Below are 27,883 nucleotides of genomic sequence, written 5' to 3' on the forward strand. Positions count from 1 at the left end.
GAAACGCTGACCAAATTGTAACTCGAAGTTCTGTGAGAAAAGCAAAGCAAATCTTACACCAATTCCAATTCTGTGTAAAAGTCTAGAGTGATCTAAATCATCTAAAGTGTCTTAGCAATTGTTGTTTAGGACAAACAAACACTTATCATTTCTAGAAGAATAGAAAGGAGAAGCTGAGTACTCGATTATACTACTCAGCGGTAGAAATAGGATTGAGTAGAGGTATAGAGGAAGGTACTCTTGTATACTCAGCTTTCTATTGTAAAAGGTTTGTGCTCTACCTTTAAAGAGCTCAGTAGAGGATTCCAAAAAGCTCGGAAGGAATTCCGGGGACTGGACGTAGGCGGAGAGGCCGAACCAGGATACGTCTGCTGAGTAACATCTTTCTAACCCTTATCTCCTTAAATTATTGCTTGTTACAACACTGCCTAGTTAAACGCTAAAAAGAACATAAGCTGAGTTGAGTGAACTGAGAAGCTGAGTTCAGGAATAGACTCAAGAGCTATCTCCTGACTCAAGGATAGATTCAGTCTTAGTCACCTGTTGACTAAGCTTGTATCTAAAACTTACTCAGTCTCACCGTGCTAAAAGACTTTGAGAAAGTCTAAGTTCGAAATTAACAGTCAGCCATACGTGAAAATTTTAAATAGTTCTTAACCCCCCTTGGAACTAATATTGTCACGTTACATGGGACCAACAGATGGTTTCATCACTGTTGTTGGGGTGTTGTTCAAAGGTTCGAAGAGGGGTCGACGGTTTGCAAACATGATGGAATGAGTTGCCGTGTCTTCCTCGAATCTTTCTGCTTCCTCTTGTTCAGAGTGTAGATGTCCCTGCAAAAAGATTTGCTCATCAACATAATCCATAAAATAGCAGGCATCATCACTAGATGGAGGGTGTTTCATGGCTTCATTCATTTTGAATACCACTTTTTGGTCGTGTATTTTTAGAATCAATTGTCCGTTTTGGACGTCAATTAGAGCCCTACTAGTGGCTAGGAAGGGTCTTCCCAGAATGATTGGGACATGTACATCCTCGTCTATGTCCATGATGATAAAATCCACAGGTAGAATGAATTTATCAACTTTGACAAGGACGTCTTCCATGATCCCCATTGGGTACCTGATTGTTCTATCAGCTAATTGAATGTACATTCTGGTAGGTTGGGGTTCCCCTAACCCTAACTATTTGTATATTGAGTACGGCATCAGGTTTATGCTGGCACCTAAATCACACAATGCATTATCAATGTTAAGATTTCCTATAGAACAAGGGATAAAAAAAACTCCCTAGATCTTTTAATTTCTACAGTAGAGGTTCCTTGTTCTGCAAGATGGACGAACAATCTCGATTCAGCTACACCAGCGCCACGTTCTCCAACTTCTTCTTGTTCTACAGCAGTTCCTTCAAGAATTTTGCATACATGGGCATTTGGGCTAATGCTTCAGCAAACGGGATGTTGATGTGTAGTTTCTTGAATACTTCTAAGAATTTCCTGAATTGCTTGTCCATTTGTTGCTGCTTAAGCCTTTTTGGATACAGGATACGTGGCAGATACGCAGGTTCATTCTGATTCTCAAGGTTGTTCCCTGAATCGAAGGTTGTTCCTTGGTCTCTTCTTGTTCTGCTGCGTCTGGTTGCGGTTTAGAGGCGGTAGAAAGTGATTTCATAGCTCGATCTGGTAGTTCTGTCCCACTTCTTAGTGTGATAGCTTGGACTTCCTCCTTGGGGTTCACCTCTATTTTGCTCGGAAGGACTCCCTTGTTTTTGGGTATGACTATGTTGGTGAGCTGATGGATCTATGTTGGTGAGCATGTCTTCCAATTTCTTATCCTCCTTTGGCTGGTTGTTCGTTTGGTATCCGCCCTGATTGTTCTTATTGGTCTGGTACTATTGATGCGGTTGTTTTTCCAGTTGTTGGCTCCAACTGAAGTTTGGATGATTTCTCCAGGCAGGATTATAAGTGTTTGAATAGGGATTGAGCGGTCTCTGACTTGTTCCTGCAAAATCACATTGTTCTTGATTTGGAATAGGTTGGTTGCATAAACAGTCAACTGATCGATGATTTCCTTCGTAGAAGTCGCATTGAACAACCTGCACATTGTTAACTGGAGTTGTGCTCAGCCTGGTGAGTTGTCTGCTCAGGAGTTCAACTTGTGCGGTGAGTTTGGACACTTCGTCTACTACGGGTGAACTAGCTTCCCTTCTTCCATCTTCTCGGACAGAGTGCCATTTGTAACTGGTGTTGACCAATCTTTCGATTAATTCGTACAGTGCTTCTGGCTCAAGTTCCTCAGGGTCCCCATTGGCCACTGATTCGAGTTGTATTTTGTGCACATTGGTAAGACCGTGATAGAAAGTTTGGATTTGCATCCACATGGGGATTTTGTGGTTCGGAACTTTTCGTAACAGATCCTTGTATCGTTCCCAAGCTTCAGACAATGACTCGTATTCTTATTGTGCAAAGTGAGACATGGCATTTCGCAGCTTAATGGCTTGTCTTAGTGCGAAATATTTGGTGAGGAATGCATTTGCCATTGCATCCCAAGTACTGATAGAACCTGGTTGAAGGCTTTTCATCCAGCTTTTGGCTTTGTCTCTTAGGGAAAAGAAAAACAATTTAAGTCGGATGACATCATCTGAGACTTCCCTGTTGGTTCTGAAGGTGTTGCACATTATGACAAAGTCCTGGATGTGCGAATTTGGAGTTCATTGGGTAGTCCTCCAAACTGAACAGCTGTTTGGAGCATCTGGATCATGAAGGCTTTCACCTCGAAGAGATTGTTGCCTTCCTCAGGGATTACTATGCAGGAGGAGTGGCCTTCCGTTGAAGGCTTTGAGTATTCCTTCATTCTGAGTGGAGGGTCAATACGCTGGTCTTCTTCGTCCATGTTGTCTCCCTACTGTTCTTCCCTGTTCTCCGATTGTTCTGGTTGAGGTCCCTCCGGTCGCCTTTCAGCTTTAGGGTGTTGCTCTATTCTGGGCTGACTTGGTTCCGCCAGCCTTTGCGTTGTTCTTATTCTCCTGATTGCGTTTCGTCGTCTGAGAGTTGCTTCTATTTCGGGATCAAGAGGAATAAGTGGAGTTCCTGCTCTTCGCATACGCTAAGAACAAGCAAATAGTTCAAGTAGGCCCCTGCACACTAGAACAAACGGCTTAAACTGACTAAAATTCACTTTTGGAGAGAAATGCTTGGCTTGCCTATCCCCGGCAACGGTGCCAAAAACTTGTTACCCTAGCAAGTGCACTAGGTCCAAGTAATAAAGTGATAAGTAAATATCGTTTCCACGAGGATAGAACAACCGCACGCTTACTCCCTTCAAAGTATGTTTAGTCAAGTTCACTAAGTAACCAAAAGATTAAGTTGATTAGAAGGTGGTTTGTTGCAATATGAAACGCAAAACAATCAAAGAGTTTAATTGAAATTCAGATGGGAGAACAACAGGTATACATCATATACAGAATGGTTCCAGAACAGGCATTCCCTTCCTTGTTCATTAGGTGGGAACAACTTTGGCTTAAGGTATCTTTCACGAAAATCGGTTGAGTCAGGTCTCCCTATATTCCCAACGTTCTTTAAAAACAATCAAAATAAGTCTCCTTGAGATTAATATATTCTTAAGCTTTAAGAACAGGAAAGCATTTAGTTAGAACAACCAAAACCCTTAACATTTAATTAATTACGTCTCCGTGTCATAATTAAATGTGTTCAATGAAAGTTCAGCTTTGCAAAAAGAGTCTCCTCGTGATTGCTCAGCTTAAAAACAGGTTAGCTACTCCTATTTAGCATTAATTACTCATCGAACAGCCAAGCCATACACACTTAATGAGTTTAGAGAGGAATAATCCTGCTATATTTACCTGTTTCTGCTCCGCTGCATACCTACTTAATGATTTACTCACTCATGATTGAATGAGATAAAACAAAGCAACAATGAAGAAAACAACAATATATTAAAACACATAAAACAAAGTTTCACACAAGGCTTCAGATCCGAAAATCTGAATGAGTCACATACAAAACGAGGGCTCCTTAAATAGCCCGAAAATTGTTCATAAATCATTGTTCAGGATATAATAAAATAAAGAAGATATGGCCTGGCAGACTGTTCTGACAGTCAGGAACAGTCTGCAGCACAGCAGTCTTCCCATGCTTGATGATTTCTTCTGTGAGGGATGGTTGTTCTGCCTCCAGCATTAATTCTTCTTTCGGAAAGGTCTCCAATGATTTTAGGATGATTGATTCAAGTTCTACGGGTACAAATTGTTCCCATGAGTTCTTGTTCTCTTCCTTGTTCTTCGCTTGTCCGCACTCCTTTCCAGCTTGTTCACCGTGTGGATTCTGCTACCGAACAGGCAGCTACATAATCACAAACAATCTGCAAAAACAAAGTATTATGAGAACCATATGTTGATTTTGTTCATTTATGCCCAGAATTGTTAACAAATATTATACATATTTTACACACATCACTACAGTTGCAAACGAAGTGCCCACAACTTCTTAGATGTAATCCGTGAGCCACGAACAATTTGATTAACACAGAAAAAAAGAACTGTTAGTAATCAACCTTAATAATAGCAATCGCAATGACTGCCTCTAAAGGAATCGACACGAGATCAAAGAGAGAGTAAGAACGTTAGTAATTAAGCCGGGATGATTTCGGAATGGTTCCTCTAGCCACCCTTATTGTGTTGGCCGAAATTGTGCAGGGAGAGGGTCTATTTATAGACTTCTCAAACCCTAACCCTAGTTGTATTATTTAATTACTTAAATAGAATTCAATTCGGAATAGAATTACTAATTAGATAATTAAATAAATACTTATTATTATCTAAATAATAACTAATTATATTTAGATGATATCACTAATCTAATTAGTTATTTAATTTATGTTAGGGATAATTAATTAGAGTTATAATCACATTAAAACCTCTAATTAATATTATCAGATAATCTTTTAATTTAATTCACAACTATAATCTAATTATAATTATTAATCAAATTAATTATCCCTAATTCCATACTAAATTTCGGACCATATATGTAGTCCCACTAAATTACTCTTCCATCCTCTGGTTTTAAGTCCCATGTGCGACCCATTAGGTCCTTATTGCTACCAGCCATATATAGCCTTTGGAATTTAATTCATCCTGATTAATTCCAACATGTATATAACGGAATATCATCGCGAGCTATTACTAGCAGAACCTATGATATTCCCCCCGGAGCAAATAAGAAGTCAGGTTGATAACTGACATTAACCTTTCCACATTAGGTGCAATATAATACGATCCTTCATCAACTATATCCTTTGGCCAATTCCTTATAACCATGGAACGTGTCAAGGTTACATATAACGAAGAGTCCGTTTTACTTGTACAAGTTGAATTTACTCTAAAAGATAAGTTAAGTGAAATTTCTATTTCAACTCTTAACTGTATCACCTTGCAAGGATTTCAGTCAATTCACCATAAGCGGTCATATGGATATATCTCCCATTTATCAGGAGTGACGAATGCTCAATCTAACATTAACTATTCTGCAATTACTTTATGTGATACCCAACTCTGCTCTCACACATCCCAGGGACTCACCTGTAGTGGACCGTGCTCGCACAGAATCAAAGTATCACACTCCATAATTCAGAATCACTAATTAATGAATGTTTGAGTCTGAGGATTAGTTATACCTACTAATACTAATGAGATGAACGGTTGACACATTAGATAAATTAATCCATACTGTTATCTCAAGTCTGATCCCAATTCTAATAAACTCCTTCACTGGATCCATGTAACTGTCTAGATATCTCTATATCTAAATTTTGTGAGATCAGCTCTCTCTCTCTCTCGACAAAAAACACTATTACATGCAAGTCTCAACAGTATTATGCCAACCCCTATAACACATTACTTGACTTGGGTTGATTTTAATTTTATTAATCTATTATAAAGTATAGTCTCACTTCATGCTTTTATGAACACTTTATAACTACTTAAATAAACTTAGGATCACTTTCTTTATGAAAGATTAGTTCATTTATATAGTTACATTTTATGCTATATATCTTATTAAATAAATGACTAAATAAACAATTTATTCATTAATATTTATAGCCTAAAACAATTAACTTTAGGACACTAGACTCCAACAAAAACTATCTTGAGCGAGATCCCTAAATGGCAGCCAATAGCACACATTTCCTTCCGGGAAGTGAAACAACTCAAATCCTCCTACAAGGATTGTCAATCACTAGACTTCCTTTGTTTTTTAGATCGAACTATACATTCCAGAAAAATAGAATGAAGAACTTCATCCAAGCACAAAACACGAGTGCCTCACTGGCAATAGTAAAAGGCCCATATGTACCATATGAAACAGTTGAAGGAGTTAAAACTCTGAAGAATCAAGAAAAATGGTTAGAGGATGACTTTAAGAAGCTTCAAAATAATGCATTGGCTATCAATATGCTTCACCGTGTTCTGGATGATGCAGAGTATAATAAGATATCAGGTTGCAAATCAGCAAAGGATATATGGAACAAGCTGGAAGTCACCTATGAGGGAACGAGCAAGGTCAAAGAATCAAAGGTGAATCAGAATATGCGGCTCTATGAACTTTTCGAGATGAAAGAGGGTGAAGGCAACTCTAGGGTGTGAAGGAAAATAGACAAGCCTAGGCACATCGGAATTATAAAATTTTATCTATTTCCATTTTCCTAATATCCGTTAATCGTTATTTCATATAAAGAGGGATAGACGAAATAGCTTTATTGATGATCTATCTACAGTTGCAAACGAAGTGCCCATAACTCATAATCCATGTATCACGAATAATGATGACAACAGAAAAGAAAAACGATTAGTAATCAACCAATGAATAGCAATCTAAATTGATTGCCTCTAAAGGAATCGACACGAGATCAAAGAGAGAGTAAACGAAAGAGTAATTGAGACGGGATGATTTCGGAAGAATTCCTAGCCTCCAAATTTGAGTTGGCCAAAATACATAGGGGGATGGGTCTATTTATAGATTTCTCAAATCCAAACCCTAGTTGTATTAGTTAATTAATTAAATTAGAATCCAATTCGGAATAGGATTACTAATTAGTTAATTAAATAAATACTTATTATTATTATCTTAATCATATCCTAATATAATTAGACAATAATTCTAATCTAATTAGATATTAATTTATGTTAGGGATAATTAATTAGAGTTATAATCACATTAAAACTTCTAATTAATATTATCATATTCAGGAATTTTATTGATGATTGTGATCTTATTGATATTGATTCTTTGGGTCAGAGGTTTACTTAGTCCAATGGTCGGCATGGGGCGGCTTATGTTGAATGTCGCCTGGATAGAGCTTTGGTGTCAGAGGGCTTTTTAGATTCTTGGGACTCTATCTCTTGCATGGCTTTGGCAAGGTATAGTTCTGATCATTGCCCGATGCTTCTTCAATGCAGAATTGGGGAACCAAGGATAGCTAGGTTCATATTCCATGCCATGTGGACCACTAATGATTCCTTAAAGGGGGCAATTGCTAATCACTGGACAACATCCCACATCTCTCTCCCTCCTGCACAACTATTATGTCATAAACTTCGCACTCTTAGGCCTATTCTCATGGATTGGAATAAAAACGTGTTTGGAAGAATTGATTCTAATATCCATCTAGCAGAAGTTCATCTTGCAGATATTCAAAAGCAAATTTCAGAGCAAGGAGATTCTCCGGAGTTGAGTAGTGCTGCTTCTACCACCTGCTCCAACCTTGATTTACAACTTCTTCGGCAGGAGATGATGTACAGAGAGCAAAGCCGTGTTAAGTGGCTCAAAGAGGGGGGATAGGAACACTAGTTTTTTCCAAAGGTCTACTAGAGTTAGAAAGACATGGGCTGACATTCATGATTTGAGGATCGGCGATGGGGGGTCCCACTTTTGACACGGTAAGATTATCTGATCATGTAATTGAGTATTTCTCTAATCTCTTTCATAGTTCTAGGGAGCATATTGATCTTTTCCAATTAATGAGGTAATTCCCAACTTAGTAACTTCTTTGGAAAATAAGGAATTAATTTCTAAACCTTCCATTAAAGCTATTAAAGACACGGTCTTTTCCATGGATCCTGACAGTGCCCCTAGCCCTGATGGTTTTGGGGGAACTTTTTATCATTTCTTTTGGGATATTATAGGGAAGGATGTTTGCAATATAGTTCAGGCTTTCTTTGATCATGGTTGCATCCTGCCTGGTTTAAACTCTAGTATTATAGCTCTAATTCCTAAAGTTGCTGAAGCTGACAGAATAGAGAATTTTTGTCCAATTGTGATGAGTAACTTTGGTTTCAAAATCATCTAAAAAATTCTTGCAGATCGCCTTGCAGTTATTGCAACAAGGATTGTCTCTCCTAACCAGTATGGTTTTTTTAAAGGTAGAAGCATTCATCAGCACATTGCCTTAGCTTCTGAGGGAATTAATATGCTTGACAGAAAACGTTTTGGTGGACACATGGCCTGAAAAATTGATATTCATAAGGCTTTTGATACTTTAGATTGGAACTTCCTCTTGGCTGTGTTGGATTGCTTTGGTTTTTCTCTCACTTTTAGGGATTGGATCCTAAACATTCTGGCAGCTGCTCGTATTTATATGATGATTAATAGTTCTCCAAAGGGTTACTTTTCTTGTCCTAGAGGGGTTAGACAAGGGGACCCCCTCTCTCTTCTTCTGTTTGACATTGCTGAGGGTTTTTTTCTCTCGTTGGCTTGCTAAGATGGTGAGGGAGGGTACTTATTCTGGAGGAAATTCTTTCCCCTCTCATCTTCTTTTTGCTGATGACATGCTCATTTTTGGAGTGGCATCCCTGAGCAACTTGCATGCACTCAAGGATTTCTTCCTGCTCTATGGACAGATCTCCGGTCAACAGGTTAGTTGGGACAAATCTGCTGTCTTTTTTAGTTCTCAGATGAGTCCTCCGAGGAGGGTTCGTCTTGCTCACTGTCTTGGCATCCGTTTGGAGTCTCTCCCTTTCAGTTACTTAGGAGTCTTTCTATTTAAAGGAGCTCCAAGGGCTCGTCATCTCAGCAGCCTTGCAGACAATTTTCTCTCTCAATTTAGCAAGTGGAAAGGTAGCTCTCTCTCCTTTGTAGGGCGTTTAACTCTAATTAAGTCTGATATTACTCGTTCTCTATTTCACTCATTTTTTATCTATAAGTGGCCAGTGGGATTGTTGAATAAGCTCAATAGAAGTGTTAGGAATTTCCTTTGGACGGGTTGTATTGATCAGAGGAAGCTAATCATGGTTCCTAAGCAGACTTGTTGCAAAAGTTTGGAGGGTGGAGGTTTGGGCATTAAGGACTTTAGGATCTTTAACCAGGCTCTCTTGGGTAAGATGTGTTGGGAATTAATTCAAGGCACCAGTCTAGCTATTTCTCTAATGAAGTATAGATTGCTGGCTGTCTCTGGTTTGCCTAAAGCTACCATTGCTCCTTCCTCGATTTGGTCTTCTTGTAAGTTTGTTTATTTATCCATTGGGACTAGACCTTTTGGGGGATTGGCCAGTCTTCAACTGTAACATCCAAAGTTTTTTTTTCTACCATAAATAATAATAAAAGTAAAATAAAATTAAAATAAAATTAATAGAAAAACAAGCATTAATTAAATGAAATAGTGGGGACCATCCATTATTATTATTATTATTATCTTTTTGATTTTGGGATTTACGGGAGAGAGGTTGTGGGGAAAAAGGAAAACTTCTATTCATCTTCTTAAAGTTTTTTCTATTTTTTTTCTACCATAATTTTCTTCATAACTCATTATTTCAGCAATTTCTGGAAACGAAAATTCTACCATTAGATTTCTTACTTCGTGAGGAAGATTTTGAGATCACTATTGCAATTTTTCTGACCGAAAAGTGGGGTGATCGGAGCGGGCATTTATCACCGAAAACGTGTTAGATCCTGACCTTTTAATTGGCTCTAATAGTGAAAGAATGGTATTTTTAATCTCTCCTGAATGTTTGCTATCTCGTGGTAGTCTCGGTTCAAGCTTCTAACAATTCCGATGATCGACCACCGCACTCCGGTGAAACTCCGGTGAGCGTTTTCGGATAGATTTTACCTTCTTTTTCTCCCGGTTCCTAGACTGTTATGAAAATTTAATTTTTAGAGGTTAAATTTCAGATCTAAATCGAAATATGTTAGAACCTAAGTGATGCTACAATTTAGTTTTTATGTTAGATATTATGTATTGAAGTTCTGGGGAAGATCCTAGAAAATGGAAATTTGAAACCTTGGGAACAAATCAGTAAATAGATTTCTTTAGGAATGACATGTTAGGATAGATATTAATTAAGTGGATGTCAACTATGGAGTTTATAAATTTAATTAAATTGAGTTCACACCATATAATTTTATTTACCACAAATAAAGACCCTTTTCACTTTCGTTTTTTTGGCAGAAATAGGAAGAAATAAGTAGAAGGGTTAGAATAAATTGGAAGCTTTAAACCTTCCATTCACTGCATGCAATATAAGATAAGGACTTATTGTTTTCTCAAATTTGATACGCGTCTATCATTGTATAAACATATTTTGTTTATTTATTTATAGAACTTCTATATTTATAGGGGAGCAAGTGACAGGTCAATACGAACCCGAAAAATTTAATTAGCTCCTTGGACGAAAGGTAAACGTGATTATTATATTTATATATGTACTCGACCTAATTAGTTATATATTGCAATTGGTGTAATATTATGTTGGCATGTGCTGCATTGTATGTTTATTTTCCAAATATTTCACCACGAGTCTGTTGGTATTATTAGCTTTAATTGAAACACTTGTATACTATGTTTGATTTAAGTTTTGATTTTAAAAGTGACTTGCTGTGAGTGCAAAGGGAATTAAGCAGATGGTTCCTTTTTATAAATTAGGAGTACTTTGGCTTGTGGTGCCTGTGTTTTGGTGGACGGTGAGAAAACGATAATCCGTTAGCATAGAATGTAAATTGCTAGCTTGAGTGAATGTGTACAATGGTCTGAAGGTTTATTAATATTGTTATCACGGGCACCTGTCTTGAAAGAGGAGACGATAGGACGGTATTTAATTAAGGGACGAGCTTGGTACTGTGTCTTGCAAGAGTAGACGATAACAGTACCGTTATGAAAATATTACAATATATATTTTTTATTGTGTGTCTTGAAAGAGTAGACGATAACGCATACATATTTTGATGAATTGCTTAACCATGAGACCATTGGACATATTTAACTTAAGTTTAGCTGGGCCCTTAAAAAGAACATAATAAGCTTTAGAGTTATCATCGGTAGTAAAGTGTGTCATGTTTGAGTTATTGTAGTTATATATATCAGTGATTGATTGATTAAATTAGATTTATTGAGTAGGAGAATACAATTATATATATACATGTAATTATGTTTATTGAGTAGGCAACTCACCCTTTGCCACATTTTTCAGGCTAGGTTCAGAGGTTCTCCTACTTGTTAGATTTCCAATTATATCATGCATTCAGGTTGGCCAACACAACATATCATTCCCATTCGCGTTTTCATTGTCATATTTAGGATTTTATTTTACTATTTGTTAGGTCGAATTTAATGTTATTGATTAAATAGTGTTGGCTTGGTTCATTGATTATGGTTGTTGATAGCCAAAAATAAATGAGGAGACTTTATTAGTTACTTGGATGTCTATGATTAATAATGATAAATACTTGAGTTTCTATATATTTTTAATGTGACCGGGATGAGGGTTACATCAACGCTCAATTTCTAAACAGATAGGTGTATCATTCCATCGGTGGCGGACAGATTGGGTTTTGATCATCAGGATAAGCGTTCTCGCTACAATTTTGTTGATGATTTTTTGGTGAATTCGGAGTGGCTTGACTTAGGTACTATACCTTCGGTTGTTTAAGGTAGTATTCGATCTATCAGACAGCTATTAGAGTTGAGAAGGCTCTTAATAAGAAGAAGCAAGTTTTGGCAGCTAAGAGGGCTAGATATGAGGGTCAAGGGGAGCAGATTCGATCAACCAAAAGGGGTGGTTCACAGTCCTTTTCTGGTGGAAGGAGCAATTTTTCTCAGACTAGTAGTAGCTATAGAGGATGAGGTAGATTTGGGGGTAGTAGATCTATGAGTGCTGGTCAGAGTTTAGGTGGACAGAGCACCTATAGCTCACCATCTGTGGGGGGAAATAAAGGATTTGGTATGGAATTAGGGAGTTCTTTTAGTGGAAGTGCAAGGTCAGATTCCACTCCTGCTTGTGATACTTGTGGAAGACATCATAGGGGAGAGTGTTGGGGAACTCAGAAGATTACATGCTTTGGATGCGGTGAGTTGGGCCATTATAAAAATGAGTGTCCATATGCCACGGGGCTGGTAGATTGGCTTTATCTCAAGTTGTAGGAAGAGGCAACACAGTAGACAACACAACTAGAGCTGGTAGAGGTCGAGGTAGAGGTCGTGGATCAAATCCTAGTGGTGGAAAAAATGTCATAACAGGTGCTCGGGCTCAAACACAACCTAATCCGAGAGTTTTTAAAATGACCAGAAATGAAGCACCAACTGCATCTGATGTGATATCTGGTACGATTACTATCTTTGATACTCCTGCTTTTGTACTAATAGACCTTGGGGTCAACCCATTCATACATGACATCTATATTTACTTTGAAAGTGTCTGGGAAGGTAGAGTCTCTAGGTTATGATTTGAGGGTACAAATGCCAACTAGGGATAGTGTAGTAGTGAATAAGGTTGTACAAAATTGTCCTATAATAGTGAGTGAGAAAGAATTTCCAGCTAATTTAACTATTTTAGATTTTAATGAGTTTGATGTGATCTTGGGCATGGATTGGTTGTCACATTATAGGGCAGTAGTTGATTGTTATACTAAAGAGGTAACATTGGGTATGGATGAGGATAATAGGGTGTTATTCATGGGAGAAAGCTCAATAGTGCCTTCGTGTCTAGTGTCAGCAGTTCAGGCTTTCCGGTGGATTAGAGAGGGGAATGAAGCCTTCTTGGCACACATTATTGCTACAAGAGTTGAGGGTACAAAATTAAAAGCTATCCCTATAGTGAGGGAGTTTCCTGAAGTATTTTTAGATGATCTTCCTGGACTACCACCTAATAGGGAGGTAGACTTCACTATTGAGACCATACCAGGAGTTCCTCCTATATCCATTGCACTGTACCGAATGGCACCAGTTGAGCTACATGAGTTGAAGAAGCAATTAGAGGAGTTATTGTAGAAAGGATTTGTGAGACCTAGCACTTCGTCTTGGGATGCACCTGCCTTGTTTGTCAAGAAGAAAGATGGAAGCATGAGGTTGTGTATTGATTATAGGTAGTTAAACCAGGTAACAATTAAAAACAAGTATCCTTTGCCCCGAATTGACGATCTTCTTGATCAGTTGAAGGGAGCACACTGCTTCTCTAAGATTGACCTAAGATCAGGCTATTGGCAGTTGAGGGTGGCAGATTCTGATATTCCAAAAACTGCTTTTCGCACAAGGTATGGTCACTTTGAATATCTTGTAATGTCATTTGGACTTACAAATGCACCTGCAGCTTTTATGGCGATGATGAACAAGACCTTCCAGCCATATCTAGACCGTTTTGTTGTCGTTTTCATTGATGATATAGTGGTTTACTCGCGAACAATGGAAGAACATGAGCAACATTTGAGGATAGTGTTGCACATCCTGAAAGAACAATAAATGTATGCTAAGCTTAGTAAGTGTGAGTTCTGGATGGACCAAGTATGATAACTAGTGATGAATTTCCGATCAGCTTTCTTCCCTGTGGGGGCGTCGTTGGGTTCGACGGGGGGAAGCTCCGATGCCAAAGTCAGTATGGAAAAAGGAGAATAAACTATATTGACAAAGTAGGGTTTAAGGAAGAGAATGAATGTGTACCTCAATAGCTTGGGGTGCAAGCTATTTATAGTCATGTGATCGTAACTCCCAGTAACCAGAAAGTCTCCATTAATGCCTTATTAATGGCGGTTACGGATCTCCTTTAAGAGTGGCCGTTAGCTCATTAACGGTCCATTAATTGTCTTTATTGGGAATCGGTTCAACCGTTTGGCGGGCGAATCGAGGCATGATGGCGGGTCTCCCACAGGTTTGACTATGGATCTCGTGTGGCGGAGCCTAGGTGATTCGCCATCCGGATGTCTTGCTTGATACGCCATTGCCTCTCAGGTTGTTCTGATACGTGGTTGTTTTGGTAAATATCCTTTTTAATCCCTTGGATAATATCCCGATGTTATCAGAAGCCCCCCCAAAGTTCCTTTAAAGTCCTTTAGGGCTTTTAAGCTTCTTCGCGTGCCGTCAGGATGAACCATATTGATGGTCACTCGGTTTAAGGCCACTCATGGAGTGACAGGTGTCCCATGCACGCTGCTCGAGGTAAGAAGTAATGCCTTCCTCAACCTCTCTCTTCCTTTTTCCGATTCATTTTTTATTTTCCCCACATTTTCGTTCGAGCTTCGGCGGAGCGTTTTCTAGAATCAAAAACCTTCAAAGCTTCCCGTTTTCATGTAAGTAAATCTTTCCGCCTTGTTTTCTAGGTTTTTATGAGTTCTTCATCTGGTTCTACTACTGAACTGTTTAATCTGACCTCCACTTCCTTCGGAACTCAAATTAGTTGGACTACTTCTTCTGATAGTTCGAGTTCTTATGAAAATACGTCTAGCTGGGATTTATGTAACTCGGTGAGGGAGAGTAGGAATCGTAGAACTCGTCGGGTTAAAACTCAGAATTTTTCTCACGCCGCGACTTGTGTTACTCCGGCGATAGATTCTAGGAGATTTTCTGGGATGGAGGCTTCTTCCTCAGTCTCAATTAAGAAAAAGGCGCCTCGTGCGGAGTCTACTCCGTCTTGTATGAGCACCGCAGATCTAGCTGATTTGGCGGATCGCTATCCGTGGATCAAGAACTACGAGACTGAGTTGGCGGCTGAACACCAGAGACCCGCCTGTCCGCCTGTAGGATATCTGTCCGTGTACAGTTGCCATGTGGAGAGAGGGTTCCGTCTTTCTCTTCCTAAGATGATGGCGGATATCCTGGCGTATTTTGGGATCACTGTCTGCTAACTGCATCCAAATGGTTGGTTAGATGTAGCTTTAGACTGTTATTTGGCTTCAAACCTGGGGGTCGTCTGTAATCCTCGAGTCTTTCGGTCCCTTCATAAACCTACGAAGCGGAAATCCGAGTCTTTCTATACATTTGCCAAATTCAAAACCTATTCGCCATTCTGTGGGAAGATGTCGAACGTCCATCTCTGGGACGAAAAAATTTTCTTCATTAAGGTGAAAGAGGATGAACCTCTGGGATTCCCCTCGGTTTGGAATGCCAACCCTTTGCATATGGCTGGAGATCTACCTATACTGACAGACATCGACGAAAAGGTGGTGGATCTCATGAATAGCATCAAGGCAGATGCTTGGACATACGCTGGTGCTCTGGAATTTATGATGAATGACATTCCCCTGATCCTCCGCAAAGAGAATGGAATTACTTATGCAAAGTTTTATCAATTTGATGAAGGTACTTTTGTTCTTTCCTTTTGATTATTATTTCTTGCTCCCTTGTCAGGGGTTTGTCTGAGGCAAGTCGTGCTCTTGTAGAGATGCACGGAAAACAGAAGGATGAAGAGGCCCGGAAAGATAAGCAGGTAGCGGATCCTCATAAGAGTTCGGGGAAGCGTCCGACCGATGATATTATGGATCCTCCTCCGCCGAAGAGGAAGAGATTGGTAACTTCCAGTGGTGGAAAGTTGCTGGCGGATGCCATGAGAACTGAACAGCCAATGGCAGGACCAGAGCAGGTATGTTTACTTTACCCTCTTCTCTCTACTTACTTGGATCTTGACTTCTGCCTTTCAACTCTTGCATAGGTGGTGAAGCCCGACTTGGGAGGCTACTGACTTGCCAAGTATGGCGATAAAGGATCTTTGAGGAACGAATCTGTTATCAATGATCTTGACGAGGCCCTCGGCCAACTTGGCGAAGTGCAAGAGAATCAGAACAAGTTCTCCGGATCAGCTCATGCAAAAATGGGAAAGAGAGATCTCCTCTTGGTGAGTTAATTTCACATTTTTGGATGAAAGAGTGATTTCTAGAAGGAGACTTTGTTCCTCATATCGTATTTTGTTTTGACAGGCGTATACGCATATGCGTGCCATGGAGGCGGATCTCTTACAAGGGGTGGCGGATAAAGCGACCATAAAAAGGCTTGAGAAAGAGGTTTCCGTTGCCAATACGAATGTCGCAGCCGCCATTGCCATGAATGAGAGCAAGGACGCAGAGATCCACCGTCTAAAGGAGAGGCTGGACGAGATGGAGGAGGATGCTAAGAATCATGAGGCTGCCTTGCTAAATGCGGAGATCCTGGCGGGAGAACGTGCTTACTTTTATGGAGAATGGATCATGGCGTACGTCAGGCTCGCCTATCCTGAGATCAACTTTGTGGATTCGGAGTACGTGGTCCCGGAGGTTGGGTACTGTCTTAAGTATCGCAAGATCCCAAACGTCAAGGACTTCATCCGCGATCACATTCGAAAGGTGATTAGTGGATCCGCCGAAGAGAGTAAACCCCTTGTCGATCTCGAATCAGAGGACCTCGGCAAAGCATCCCAGGGGGCGGGTGACAAGAATAAGGATTTGATAGTTGATTGTACGGTTCCTCAGGAAGGAACCATTACTGTAGAGCGCATCTAGTGAGAAAGATGCTAAGGAGGACACTCCTATAAATGTTTAGTTTTGTAAATGTAACTGAGTACAATTTATTTTAATCCTTTTTGCAACCATTTATCTTTACTTTACGCTTTATATCTTTCAGCAAGTAAATTTATGGGTTTTAGGGTTTGTTCTGTTGGTTCGAGGTAGGTGGCCAGCCATACCCCGGAGTGTGAGCCTTTGTGAAGGCTTAGAGCTTTTATTCCTTTAGAGGAAGTTAAGCTGCCTTAAGCGATCGATTGGCTTCCTATCTTTGAGGTGAATCGATCCGCCACTAGGACTTTGAACTCTTCTTTGGAAAGAGTGTGTGAGAGTGTAAAGATCTCACGTCTGAGAAATTTTTTAACTCTATCTCTGACGGGGATCAATTGTTTCCTATCTTTGAGGTGAATTGATCCGCCGTTGAGATTGTTCTCCTCTCTTTGAGGAGAAAGTAGTTATGTCATGATAGCATTATTCTACTTGTGGGAATGCATTTGTTACCTCCCCTTTTTTTGAATCTGGAATATTTATATTATTGCAAGAAAAGTACTCAAAGAAATAATTTGCAAGATGAACATTGCTTTTTATTAAATGGCGATGCACTTTATTACAACGGATTGGTCTTATGCGTGAGCCTCGTTAAAACCTTTAATAAGAAAAACCACATGGGATAAAAACTTACTAAAGGAAAAAGAGTACTCAAGACCTTGGTTACATTTTACTTTCTGGCGAAATATTTGCGGAGGTTCTGGATGTTCCACGTCCGTGGCAATGTATTTCCCTCCATATCTTGTATCTCGAAAGTGGCAGGTCTAATTTTGGTGGAAATTTTATATGGCCCCGTCCAAGTGACTCCCAACTTTCCTTTGCCTTCCAAAGACTGAATTTTGTCCGCCTTTCAGAGTACAAGATCTCCTGGGTTTAAGTCCACGAGTTTGGCGTGTTTGTTGTGATAGGCTGCAATCCTCTGTTTATAGGCGGCCATTCGCACATACGCTTTCTCTCGTGTTACTTCTAATTGGTCAAGAATTTCTTTTAACCTTTGGTCATTCCTGTCTTCGCAGTAAAACAAGACTCTGTCATTAGGAATCTGGATCTCGATGGGGATCACAGCTTCAACTCCATAAGTAAGGGCGAATGGTGATTCGCCGGTCGCAGTTCGAGGAGTGGTTCTGTATGCCCATAGGACATTCATGAGGTGATCCGCCCACTTTTTATTATGCTCTCCCAGTCTCTTTTTTATGCCCTTGACAATCGTTCGATTTGTTACCTCGGTCATCCCGTTGGATTGGGGGTAGTAAACGGAGGCGAACCTATTTTGAATGCCTTGAATTTCGCAAAATGTTCTGAACTCTCCACAATTGAACTGCGTCCCATTGTCAGTAATAATTGTGTGGGGAACTCCGAATCTTCCAACTATGTTGTCTCTGACAAACTCGACCATCCGTTCTGTATTTATAGATGAGACAGCCTCGGCCTCTACCCACTTCGTAAAGTGATCCACAACTACTACCACATACCTTCTTTGTCTTTTGGTAGGAGGAAAGGGACCGACAATGTCGATTCCCCACACTGCAAAGGGTCGCCCTTTGATGATGGGCCTTTGAAGATTCTTAGCCGTGTGGGATTCATTTGCATGAACCTGGAAATTGTGACAGGATTCTACTAGTCTTTGAGCATCAAGTTCCGCCGTGGGCCAATAAAATCCTGCTAGTCTAGACTTTTTCAAAATGGAGGCGGATGCTTCATGAGCTCCGCAAGTACCCTCGTGTAGTTCTTTGAGGATCTGTTATCCCTCTTCCGTCATGACACACTTCAACCAGGGATGTCCAAAAGATTTTCTGTATAGGCAATCATTTATTAAGGAGAAATAAGCAGCTTTTCTTACCGTCCGCCGAGCTTCTTCTTTGTCTTGAGGCAAAGTTCCATCTGCAAGATACTGGCGGATAGGTGATCTCCAATCGCTTTCAACAGATGTCAAAAGAGATACAGCTTCTGAGACAAATGCTGGCGCCGTCTTGACTTCGAACGGGCATTGTAGGTCCGCCCATTGCTCCTTGCTAGAAGCCAGTTTGGCGAGATGGTCAGCTTCTGTGTTTGATCCTCGAGGCACATGGACTAGCTCCCATTTGGTTTCCTTGTTCTCGAGGTAGCTCAGCAGCGTTTTGACCTCTTCTACATATTTAGCCAGGATGTCATCTTTCACTTCAAAGTTCTTGATTACCTGATTGACCATGAGCTTAGAATCGCTATAGATCACGATCCGCTCGGGTGTAATCTCCTTCAACAGGCGTAGCCCCAATATTAAGGCCTCATACTCCGCTGCATTGTTTGTTGCGGGAAAGTCTAATTTTGCTGCATAATGTAGTTTTATATAATGCGGCCCTTTGATCACGATGCCTATCCCTGCACCCTCAACGGAAGAAGCCTCATTAGTGTACATCGTCCATTCTTCAACCTTAGATTTGGGGAGATTCACGCCTTCTTCAGTGAATTCATTCACAAAGTCTGCCAAGACTTGGCTTTTCAGGGCTGATCTACCTTCATAACGGACATCAAACTCTCCCAGGCGGATTGCCCATTCCATCAATCTCCCTGAAGTCTCTGGCTTTTGCAGTACTTTCCTCATGGGTATACTAGTGCGGACAATGACTGTATGAGCTTGGAAATATGGTCTAAGGAGAATCGAAGTGGTGACAACGGCCAGTGCCATTTTATCCAATTTCGAATATCGCGTTTCGGCGTCTTTTAAAACTTTGCTCACATAATAGATCGGATACTGCTGGCCGTCTTCTTCCCTTATCATGACAGTACAAACTACTTTATCTGTAACAGAGACATACATGTAAAGATTCTCACCTTTCAATGGTCTGCTCATCAGGGGAGGTTCTGTGAGGAAGCGCTTGATTCCTTCGAAAGCTTGCTTACAATCTTCATTCCACTCAAATGCCTTCTGTTTTTTGATCATTTCATAAAAGGGTAGGCATCTACGAGCTGAGCATGAAATGAACCCGCCCAAGGCTATGATACGCCCATTAAGACGTTGTACCTCTCTGACATTTTGTGGCGTCTTCATATCCAGAACAGCTTGAATTTTGTCTGGATTTGGACTTACCCCTTTCTGACTGATCATGAATCCCAAGAATTTTCCATAAGTCGCCCCAAAGGTGCATTTCTCTGGATTCAATTTAATATTGTGCTGTCGAAGGACCCCAAGGACTTCCCTTATGTCATCTGCATGCTTCTCCACGGCGGTACTCTTGATGATCATATCATCTACATAGACAGAAAAGTTATCACATTTTCTCCCTTCGAATATTTTATTCATCATCCGCTGGTAAGTTGCACCTGCATTTTTGAGTCCAAAGGGCATGACCTTAAAGCAATAGGTCGTTTGGTGTGTTACGAACGAAGTTTTGATCCTGTCAGATGGCTCCATCGGGATATGGTGATAGCTCGACTTCACATCAGTGAAGGAATACATGGCGTGTCCTGCAGTTCCGTCTACTAAGATATCAATACACGGTAAAGGGTAGTTGTCTTTGGGACAAGCTTTATTGAGATCCGTGAAATTAATACACATGCGGTATGATCCGCCCGCCTTTTTTACTAGTACAACATTCGCTAGCCATTGCGTATAAATTACTTCCTCGATGGCGTCCGCCTTCTTGAGTTTATAAATCTCTTCCTCAATCACCTTCTATCTCTCAGGACCATGATTCCTCCGTTTTTGTGCTATCGGGACCGCATCCTCGGTGATATTAAGTTTATGAGTAATCACATCCGGACTAATCCCTGGGAGGATCTCATCCTTCCATGCGAAGACATCTTCCGACTCGAGGAGAACCTTCGTAATATCTGCCTTAATATCATTTGTTAACCCTTTAGCTATTCATACCTGCTTTCCATTTGCCAAAGAAACATCTCTGTATCTCCCAGGGCCATTGTGACAAGTTCCTCCTCTTTATCATCCTTAGACTGTGGGCGAATCGTCAAGGATGCCGAATATGTCTCCTGAGCAACTTTTTGATTCCCTTTAACCATTACTCCTCCCTTGGCAGTATGGATGTACATGGTTAAATGGCGAATGGATATGAGAGCAGCCGCCTCTGAGATGAAAGGTCATCCCAAGATGACATTATAAGCCAACTTACCATCCATAATGGAGAACTCCAGATCTCCCTTCCAGACTTGATCTTCATCTGCCAACTCACATTCCAACATTACCTACCCTTTCATCTGGATTGTGTGTCTTGTTACTCCCAGGATGTCTACGATGGTGGTCTCCACGTGGATAGGATCGATCTTGAGCTTGGCGAATGCCCCTCTTGTAATGATGTTGCATGAACTGCCAGTGTCGATCATTACTCTTTTCATTTCCCATCCCTCCACCATCATGGTGATGACCAGAGCATCTGCGTGAGGAGGAACCTCTGGGCCTACATCCACGAAAGGGCGGTTGAGTGACATCCTGTCAAGAGCAGTGGTTTTTGTCTTCTTTATCGCAGGTTGATATCCTGGTCCGCCCGCTATGACATTAATGACTCCTTTCGCCTTCTTTCTCAGATCATCTCTTGGTTTATCACCGTCTCCTTTCTTGTTATCATTTTGAACGAACCTGTCCAACTTTCCCCTTTCGATAAGCCTTTCTATCTCCCTGGCCAACTCCCAGCATGCATCCGTCTCATGACCATTCCTCCGGTGGTACTTGCAATAATTTTTGGGATTTTTCCCCGTGTTGGTGTACTCCCCTCCTTTTGGTTCGGGGTATGAAATACTCCGCTTGTGCTGCCTATTCTCTATCCACATTAGCACTTCACTCTTGGAGGCATTTAACGGTGTAAACGTTGGTATGTATGCGGATTTGTTCCTAGATCCTCTTCGCCTACCTCGGGATGACGAATCAGGGAGCTTTTCCTTGTCTCATCTATGAGATTCGCCTTTGTCTCTCTTGGGTGGAGTGTACTCTCTGCGGATGTCGTCAACCTCCATGAAATCCTTGCATCTTTCTATCAGCTCTGTCATATTCCTCGGTTTATTTCTGATTAAATCATCTTGTAAGCTTTTACATGTTGTGTTTTTCACCAGCGCTTCTACTGCCATGGAGACATCCACATCAACAATACGGATACACAACTTGTTGAAATTGTCGACATACTCCCGAAGGGGTTCATTCTCTTTTTGTTTTAATTCAAAGAGCTTTCGCGATTTAACCACGGGAGGAATGCATCCGGCGAATTTTGCACAAAATTCTCGACTTAACTGATCCCAGCTGTTTATCGATCCTGGGGGAAGGGACTAGAACCAGTCGTAGGCAGGACCTTTGAGCGTAGTGATGAACATCCGACACAGCACTGCCTCACTGGCCCGAATAAGGCCGAGCGACATGCGATACTTTCTTGCATGGGCCTCAGGATTATCCTCACCTGAGTAGACTTGGATGTTGGGAATCTTGAAGTGCCTCTCAGTTTCCTCAGCCTCGATCCACGCAGTGAAAGGCGAATCACGGTTGGCGAATGAGTTATGCTTGGCATTCTCCTCGTTCTGACGACGTACCTCGGCTCTGATCTGCTCCGCCATAGTACCTCGATCCTCCCTAGGACTCCTTCTGCTTGGAGGTCTACTCTGAGAAGACGAAGAGCTAGAGTCGGATGATGAATCCGATGGTGACCTTCTACCACCTCCGCCACGTCCGCTTGGAGGAGCTCGCCTATTTTCTCCTTGGTTTGGTGGCGGGTGTTGCCTATCCTGTCGAGGTGACCCAGCTTGCCGCTCGCTTCGCCTTCAGTCAGATGTTGGAGGAGATCTACCTCGCCGGGGTGATCTACGCCTAGGACGAGAAGGGGATTGAGATCGCTCCTTTCCATGCGTCTTCTTACGCTTCTTGTGCCTCCGACCCTCCTAACTGCCAATGGTGATCCCAGGGTTTGCGGTGCCCCTAGGAAGAGATAGATCATTCCTTTGACTCCCTTCTGGTATCTCAGAAAACAGCCTTCGATTCAACGGTTGGCTACTAGCGAGCACTGGATTAACAACTGTGGAGTCCGCAAGGTGAGAAAGAAAAAACGACGAGTCACGAGCATTGGGTCCTATGAGAGTATTCTGCCATTGTGATGGCGTAGGAGTTGGAGGAGGACGATGGAGGGTGAATGGGGGAATTGTCAGGTAAGACCTTAGTCGACTCTCCATGGCAGGTCCATGCTCTCTTCCGATGGATCCCACGCAGATTTCAATGAAAGAGTCAGGTGACATGCTTCCCTCTCCATGCACGGTTGGTGCATCAGGATCAACGCGGCCAGCGTTCGTAACAGGATTAGTTGATGGTGTTATGGGTGGTATTGATGTTCCTGTTGAGGGATTGGACCCTCCGCTTGTCATGTTTAAAATGTGAACAAAATCCTTATTAGGTTAGGAATCCACGTTCACCGCACCAATTGATAACTAGTGATGAATTTCCGATCAGCTTTCTTCCCTGTGAGGGCGTCGTTGGGTTCGACGGGGGGAAGCTCTGATGCCAAAGTCAGTATGGAAAAAGGAGAATAAACTATATTGACAAAGTAGGGTTTAAGGAAGAGAATGAATGTGTACCTCAATAGCTTGGGGTGCAAGATATTTATAGTCATATGATCGTAACTCCCAGTAACCAGAAAGTCTCCATTAATGGCAGTTACGGATCTCCTTTAAGAGTGGCCGTTAGCTCATTAACGGTCCATTAATTGTCTTTATTGGGAATCGGCTCAACCGTTTGGAGGGCGAATCGAGGCATGATGGCGGGTCTCCCACAGGTTTGACTATGGATCTCGTGTGGCGGAGCCTAGGTGATCCGCCATCCGGATGTCTTGTTTGATACGCCATTGCCTCTCAGGTTGTTCTGATACGTGGTCGTTTTGGTAAATATCCTCTTTGATCCCTTGGATAATATCCCGATGTTATCAAAGTAGTATTCTTAGGCCATGTGGTATCTGGTGAAGGTGTTAGACTTGATCCTTCAAAGGTAAAGGCAGTTATAGAGTGGGAAGCACCCAATAATATAACTGAGGTGAGAAGTTTTCTTGGTTTGGCTGGTTACTACAGAAGATTTGTCGAAGGATTTTCGTTAATTGCAGCGCCTTTAACTAAATTGCTGAAAAAGGAGCTGCATTTCAGTGGAATGAGAAGTGTCAAGAGAGTTTTGATGAATTGAAAAAGTGATTGACATCAAATCCAGTCCTTGTGTTACCATCTGAGGGTGGAGGATTTGTTGTGTACACCGATGCTTCTGGTCAAGTGTTGGGATGTGTTCTAATGCAAAACGGAAAGGTGATAGCTTATGCTTCTAGGAAATTAAGGCCTCATGAGAAGAATTATCCTAACATGACTTGGAGTTAGCAGCAATAGTTCATGCCTTAAAGATATAGAGACACTATTTGTACGGGGAGACGTTTCAGATTCTCACCGATCATAAGAGTCTGAAATACATTCTCACTCAGAGGGAACTGAATTTGAGGCAGAAAAGATGGATTGAGCTATTAAAAGACTATGACTGCACGATAGATTACCACCCAGGAAAGGCTAATGTGGTTGCAGATGCCTTGAGTAGAAGGAATTTTGGCATGTTGTCTAGCATTAATCCTTTAGTGGAGCTGAGATCCATGGATGTACATTTGAGAGTTGATGAGGTGACCGGACTTATGGCTACCTTACAACTGAAACCGGACTTGAGGGAGAGAATTAGGTTGACATAGATGCAAGATCCCTTCTTACAGAAAATGTATGAGAGAGTGAAACAGGGCAAGAGGCCCGACATTACAATTGAGGAAAATAGATTAATAGTGATGGGAAACCGAATATGCGTGCCAGATGTGGAAAATTTGAGACTTGAGATCTTGAAGGAAGGACACAATGCTCCTTATAATATGCATCCTGGTATGACTAAGATGTATAGGAATTTAAGATCCTATTATTGGTGGCCTACTTTAAAGAAAGATGTAGCTGAATTTGTTTCCAAGTGTTTGACTTGTCAACAGGTTAAGATAGAACATCAAGCTCCTGTTGCGAAGTTAAAGCCTTTAACTATACCAGAATGGAAGTGGGAGCGGATTACTATGGACTTTATAGTTGGGTTACCAAGGACTAGAAGGAAGCATGACAATATCTGGATAATTGTGGATCGATTGACAAAGTCTGCTCATTTCTTGCCGATGCGAAAGACTGATCCAATGGACAAATTAGCTAAGATGTATGTTGCTGAGATAGTGAGACTACATGGCATACCTATCTCTATTGTGTCAGACAGAGATCCTCGATTTACCTTCCGATTTTGGGGTAGTTTGCAGCTAGCTATGGGAACAAAGCTAAATTTTAGTACATCTTTTCATCCTCAAACAGATGGACAGTCAGAGAGGACAATTCAGACTTTGGAGGACATGATGCGAGCTTGTGTACTTAACTTTCAGGGCAATTGGGACATGTACTTGCCGTTGATTGAATTTTCTTATAATAATAGCTTCCATAGTAGTATTGGTATGGCACCCTATGAAGCACTTTATGGGAGACCTTGTAGAAGTCCAGTTTGTTGGGATGTTGAGGGTATGAGACAGTTAGAAGGACCCGAGTTAGTTCAGGAAACGGTGGAGAAGATAGATGTGGTGAAAAAGAGTCTTAAAGCAGCTCAGGAACGACATAAAACTTATGCAGATCAACACAGGAGGGAATGGAGTATGAAGTTGGGGACAAAGTATTTCTAAAGGTATCGCCATGGAAGGGGATAGTGCGTTTTGGGAGACGAGGAAAGTTGAGTCCAAGGTTCATTGGACCTTATGAAATTACTAAATAAATTGGACCTTTAGCATATAGGTTAGATCTTCTAAGTGAACTATCCCAGATTCACAATGTGTTCCACGTATTTGTACTAAGGAGATATAAGTCGGACCCGAGTCATGTGATTTCTGAACAGGAGATCGAGGTTGTAAATAAGAATATGACAGTCAAAGAAAAGCCAATAGAGATATTAGAAAGACAAGTCTGAAAGTTAAGGAGGCGAGAAATGGCTATGGTACGAGTAAGGTGGAGTCATAACAAGTCGCTTAGAGAAGCAACTTGGGAACTAGAAGAAAATATGATGAAACAATATCCGCATCTGTTTGAACATACATGTAAGTAAATTTCGAGGTCTAAATTCTTTTAAGGAGGGTAGAACTGTGATAGCTCCCTATTTTATAGTGTTTTTAGGATTGTTTTAGATTGTTTCCATTTGATTCTAGTATCGTTTTGTTAGTTTTTAGTTAAATTCAACATTTTCCGTTATTTATGGCATTTTTGGTATTTTCAGGACTATTTGAGCATTTTCGAACCAGACCCAAGCCTTTTGGAGCATTTCCAGACTATTCAGGGACCGTCGAAGCACTTTTGGAATTCGTCAGGGACCATTAGAGCATATTTCGAAAGCTCAGGGACCAAAATAGACAAAAACCGAAAGTTCTGCCCCATTTTGGCACCTGTCTCGTCGAGACAGGTCCTCATCTCGACGAGACACTGCCTGTCTCGATGAGACGAGGCGGGGAAAGGCGCAAAAACACCTTTCCTTTGCTGAAATCTCGAAGTATTAGTCTGGAAGCCTCTTTTTAAGTGTACGAAATGCCCATTGTACCCCCGGGAGACCTAGGGGTTCGCCCTATCTCTATAAATAGGGAGCTGCTCTCAGTTCTTCGAGAGGATTAGACAATTAGATTTTTATTAGCTTTCAGTACATTATTTTTCAGTTTTACATTTAAACTCAGTTAAGTTGTAGCTTAGCTTATTTTTAATTGAATAACAAGCTCAATGGGTGGAGGATCTACCTTGTTTACATCGTAATCAGACAAACGGGTTTTGGAATCTCTTTCTCCTTCCCTTTTATAATAAGTTTTAATTAATTGTTAATTAAAATTGATTATGCATAAGTTCCTAATTATTTTGGTTAATAATCATTGTAACAAAATCTATTTGTTTTATGGTTAGATTAATAAAAGATAGTTTTGTTAATTCTAAAAGATAAAACAGAAAATCTTTGAAAGCTTTTCTGAAAATCATTTTAAATCTAATATATATATATATATATATATATTCAAAAAAAAGGTGGAACAGTAGTTCGGGTTGCGCAGCGAGGCAGCAACCCGAACTACTGTTCACGGTTGTTGCCTCGCGGCAGCAACCGGTTGCGGCTGGGCGTCGCTGCCGTAAGGCAGCGGCGACCAGCCGCGACGCTGCTACCAGACGGGAGCAGCAATTTATGGTCGGGCTCTTCACGGGCCCGACCCAAGAAGATATATATTTTTAAGAAGGGTTTTTAAAAATAAAATTGTTTTGAATATATATATATATATATATATATATATATATACACGTTTCAGAAATAAATAGTTTTCTGTTTTTGGTTATCAAATAAAAAAATTTATTTAAAAGTTTGTTTTACTTATTATTTGATATTTGTAAATCAAAGGTGTTAAATGAATTAAAACAAATTAATTGGCATATGCATAATAGAAAATTTTGTACAGTTGTATTAATCTAATGTATAAGTGCTACAGTTTGATTAGATTAGATACAAGAGATACAAAGTTAATAGAATTAAAATTGGATGAAAGTTAATTTGACAAGTTAATGTGATTAACCTAAATATTACATAAATAATTTATGTAATCAACCAATTAAATTTATTTAATTGAGTCTATGCATGTTTGGAGTTATGGACATATTTGGACCCTCTATTTAGTCTTTTGGTATTTTTAGAAAATAGTACCTACGTGTCCTGCCTATCTACTATCTATTGTAATTTCTCCTCTCATCTAATTCCCTTCAAATTAGTTGAAGTTTTCTTTAGTAGTATAGAAATTAATATTGATGTAATTTCAAGGCGCCATGGAGAAGACGGAGGACCTAAAGAGAAATATGTAATAGTTAGTATTTTCCTAGGTTTGACCTTTTATTCCGTTTCTGGCTCAACGGAATAATTTAGATAATATGTCCATAACACCAATGTGAATTGTATGTGTCTGATGTATGCTAAAGCAAATCAAGACTAGGTTAGATTATGAGACTTAAAATCCCTCGCTAATTAAAAGTTAAGTAAATAAGCAAGTTATTAAAATCGGTTGCCCCTTCCTAATATTATAA

General features: G+C 40.5%; 1 long non-coding RNA gene across 2 annotated transcripts; it reads left to right on the forward strand.

Annotated features, from left to right (window-relative positions):
* Positions 1-9,758: 9,758 nt before the first annotated feature.
* On the forward strand, positions 9,759-26,572 carry LOC136227727 (uncharacterized). Of its 2 annotated transcripts, none has more exons than XR_010688206.1 (3): positions 9,759-10,099; positions 10,632-10,690; positions 26,061-26,572. It is a non-coding gene; the product is annotated as an uncharacterized lncRNA (long non-coding RNA). The 2 variants fall into 2 exon arrangements; XR_010688205.1 differs by lacking the exon at positions 26,061-26,572 and adding an exon at positions 11,482-11,676.
* Positions 26,573-27,883: the final 1,311 nt, after the last annotated feature.

Source organism: Euphorbia lathyris, chromosome 4 (assembly GCF_963576675.1).
Source record: "Euphorbia lathyris chromosome 4, ddEupLath1.1, whole genome shotgun sequence".
NCBI lineage: Eukaryota > Viridiplantae > Streptophyta > Magnoliopsida > Malpighiales > Euphorbiaceae > Euphorbia > Euphorbia lathyris.